Consider the following 3,904-nt stretch of genomic DNA (forward strand, 5'->3'; position numbering starts at 1 on the left):
CATTATACGCTGGACAAATACCGGGCAGACATTTTAATTAACTGACCTGTATTTCAACTGTAAATTGTTCATTGTTATTTGTCCTTCGTTTTTCAGTTTTCCCCAAAAATAATTACAGCTAATAGGCCCTCAACACTTTTATAACAAAAAAACTTTAATGACTTCTTGTAATTAAGAATTCTTAGCAAATCATAGCTTAAACACAGTGATGTCATTGAAATTGATTACAGTTGCTGTGGTTGCGGTTATTACAGTATGTACAACACATTGCCATTAAAACACTCAAATTTTCCATTAGACTCCTCTATTATTATATGGCTAGCGCATTCTATTTATTCAAATCATGATGTTACCTTAACAACGAACATCATCGATTGAATGAAATCACCTATGGGCTTAATTATTGTTCACGTTTGTCCTTATAATTATTTAAGCTCATAACGTTTAGTTGCCAGTTGGGAAAGCACATGGCAATGTTAGGCGTTTATTAGAGCAGGCAGAAAATCGAGGTTTATTTTTAATGTCACTATCGATCGATAGTTTATTACGGATGAAACTGTAGTGTGTGTTGATTTTCTATGTATTTCGTATATATTTTTAGGCCATGATTTGAATACGAAACATCATCGGAACTTAGAAATAATGCCCACCATCCATTATACTGAAACCAAATTACAGGCATTTCGGCATGATAATGTTGCTATAAATGCCTTATAAATGCCGAAAATTTGGCGATACCGTTTCACGGGCTATATGAAATCGTAGACCTACATGGATAATTCTCTACCAGAATATTTTATACCTCAAACGAATAATAAACAAATTTCAAATAATTTTGCTAAAACCTAAAAATATACCACACTATTATTGTCTTCCATGCCACCATATATTTCAAAAACTTCCAGCGAACATGCATTTGTTATACATTAAAGCTTTACGTGGCAATTGCTTTTTTTCTTTGCCTCACTGTTGTACCGCGAATATTATTTAGTTCTAAAGCTTTAAATAAAATAACAACAAATGGTTTGAGAGAAAACCACGATTAGCGTTTACAAATTGTTATACCAATTTCACGTCTGAAGACGCTGTCAAAATACGAAAATCTTCGAAACACGTAGGGTACCGTTATACGGGGGCTATACCAAAACATGGACCTATGTCCACAAGTTTTGTTATATAAGTTTATTGACACCTACACGCAGAGAAAAAATAATTTTAGCTTTTGTTGGAACAAAAATATCAATTTTTGTTCCAAAATTGTATTTGTTTTGTTCAAGCATTGTATTGCAAATCCAAAAATACAATATTTTGCTCCAAACATAAAAAACAAAAACAACTTTCGAAATTCCGCAATATTGTAAAAATCATTAACAATACCGATTGGTAGGACCTATCATAATCTAGAATTTTTACAAAAAATATTGTCATTTAAAAATTCGCTTTTGTTGTAGTTTTAAATACGTATTGTTATTTTGTTTTTTCAGTAGATACACAATTTTGGATTGAAAATTTCTATTATTAGTCCAAAAATACATATTTTTGACTATACTCTCTTGTTAACTTGTTGAGTATTTGCTCTGGATTCTAGTAGCTGAATTCTTGTTTTGCTCTCTTTAGTTCATGTGTGACAGCCGGTGAAGTTATTTGTGTTTGTGCATTATTTGTCCCTAATCAGTTTTTGTTTGGCAGTCAAAGAAAGTGGATCAAAAAAAGTAAAACATTAGTGATTATAAACTTAGAAAAACAACATTCCAAGACAAAAATGCAAAAAATCTAATAATTAAAGTGTCATACATTATTAAATCTATTGAATTCTTTATTATTTTAAAACTGTCGGTGTTTCCTTTTTTATGGCGTTATCTGCTTTTAAAATGCTATGTAGTTTTTTTCGTTTTTGGTTTTCTCATGTGTTTTTGTGAAGCGCTAAATATAAGAGTTGTGCTTGAAGCAGAATTTGCGTTGCAAGGAGATATTAAAGAAGAATTCCGATAATTCATACATCTTTGACACAATAAATTAAATTTTCTTGAAAACGTCGATCCCCTTTGGGTTCTTTTTGTACTGAATAATGTTTACAACACGCGTTTGTAGTTTTGACCAAAAATATTGTAAATATAGATAATTTTACCTCAACTGTTCTGAATTCTAACAATATTTATTGTCCATTTTTACCAATACTATTTTTCATTGTTGTTTGACACCACCTCTTTTGAATCTCTTCTTCTACTATCAAATGTAAGTTGTTATGTGTGTGTGTGTGTTTTGTGGAGAGCTAAAAACAAAAAAGGTGGTTGAAACTTATTATACGAAGAGAAAATAGAAATAGTTTTTTTTTCTTAAATTTGTGTTTTTGTGAACGAATTGTCGGAATTCTATTTTAATTTAAAATATAAAGAGCACGTTGCAACAGTCTAATAATTTTTGCAATATATGCTCAATGAAAACCAAAGAAACGGCTACTGCTGATACTTGTATTTTAATGCGTAGTTTTGTGTGTCTGTTTTTAACTAACTTCATGATGCTATTTTTTTATTTAGCGGGTTAAGGATTGTTTTGCTGCAGACTTTTTAAATTTAGTTAAGAAAACATAAAACTAATCACCGACAACTGAAGTGGAAATTTTTAATAAGAATACTCTCTAAAACCAGCTATATTCAGTAAATTGGTGCCAGAATACATTTCTTCAACCGATTTTGTTTTGGGCATAAAATTAATTAGTAAGTATCTTCTTTTTGTACTTTTACTAAGCGATATTTCTAACATATTTTCTTTTTTAATTTAGCTTCAAATTCTACTAACGATTTGGATTCACAATTTTCCTGACCGAATAAATCACAAGAAATAGTTTTCCAACATGTTTTTTTGCACATCAAGAGACGAATCTTTGTTAAACTAATTAAAATTAGCGTCAATCGAAATTAAAATTAACTCAAATCAGTGTCTTTTGAATCTCTTCTTCTACTATCAAATGTAAGTTGTTATGTGTGTGTGTGTGTTTTGTGGAGAGCTAAAAACAAAAAAGGTGGTTGAAACTTATTATACGAAGAGAAAATAGAAATAGTTTTTTTTCTTAAATTTGTGTTTTTGTGAACGAATTGTCGGAATTCTATTTTAATTTAAAATATAAAGAGCACGTTGCAACAGTCTAATAATTTTTGCAATACATGCTCAATGAAAACCAAAGAAACGGCTACTGCTGATACTTGTATTTTAATGCGTAGTTTTGTGTGTCTGTTTTTAACTAACTTCATGATGCTATTTTTTTATTTAGCGGGTTAAGGATTGTTTTGCTGCTGACTTTTTAAATTTAGTTAAGAAAACATAAAACTAATCACCGACAACTGAAGTGGAAATTTTTAATAAGAATACTCTCTAAAACCAGCTATATTCAGTAAATTGGTGCCAGAATACATTTCTTCAACCGATTTTGTTTTGGGCATAAAATTAATTAGTAAGTATCTTCTTTTTGTACTTTTACTAAGCGATATTTCTAACATATTTTCTTTTTTAATTTAGCTTCAAATTCTACTAACGATTTGGATTCACAATTTTCCTGACCGAATAAATAACAAGAAATAGTTTTCCAACATGTTTTTTTGCACATCAAGAGACGAATCTTTGTTAAACTAATTAAAATTAGCGTCAATCGAAATTAAAATTAACTCAAATCAGTGTTATTTTATTTTTTTTTTTTTAAAATCTTAATAATCATATATTATATGAAATAAATAATACAATGAAACTTTTTATATTTTTTTAAATGTAACACATTAAAAAGGTAGGTATAAAATTTTTATTCCAACCATTTCGCTTCGCAACAATAAATATTGTTACTTCTGACCAAAACTATTGTAAGTTCTAACAATATTTATTGTCCATTTTGACCAAAACTATTGTGAGTTGC

The 3,904-nt window shown here is 29.3% G+C and overlaps 1 long non-coding RNA gene across 2 annotated transcripts; it reads left to right on the forward strand.

The window, feature by feature from the left end:
- The first annotated feature begins 1,692 nt into the window (after nt 1–1,692).
- Nucleotides 1,693–3,647, forward strand: LOC141390500 (uncharacterized). 2 transcript variants are annotated; one of them, XR_012409380.1, is made up of 5 exons: nt 1,693–1,712; nt 2,538–2,717; nt 2,783–2,970; nt 3,272–3,451; nt 3,517–3,647. It is a non-coding gene; the product is annotated as an uncharacterized lncRNA (long non-coding RNA). The 2 variants fall into 2 exon arrangements; XR_012409381.1 differs by having other exon boundaries at nt 1,699–1,832.
- The last annotated feature ends 257 nt before the right edge of the window (nt 3,648–3,904 follow it).

Source organism: Musca autumnalis, unplaced genomic scaffold (assembly GCF_047663935.1).
Source record: "Musca autumnalis isolate F117 unplaced genomic scaffold, ASM4766393v1 scaffold_1, whole genome shotgun sequence".
NCBI classification, from domain to species: domain Eukaryota; kingdom Metazoa; phylum Arthropoda; class Insecta; order Diptera; family Muscidae; genus Musca; species Musca autumnalis.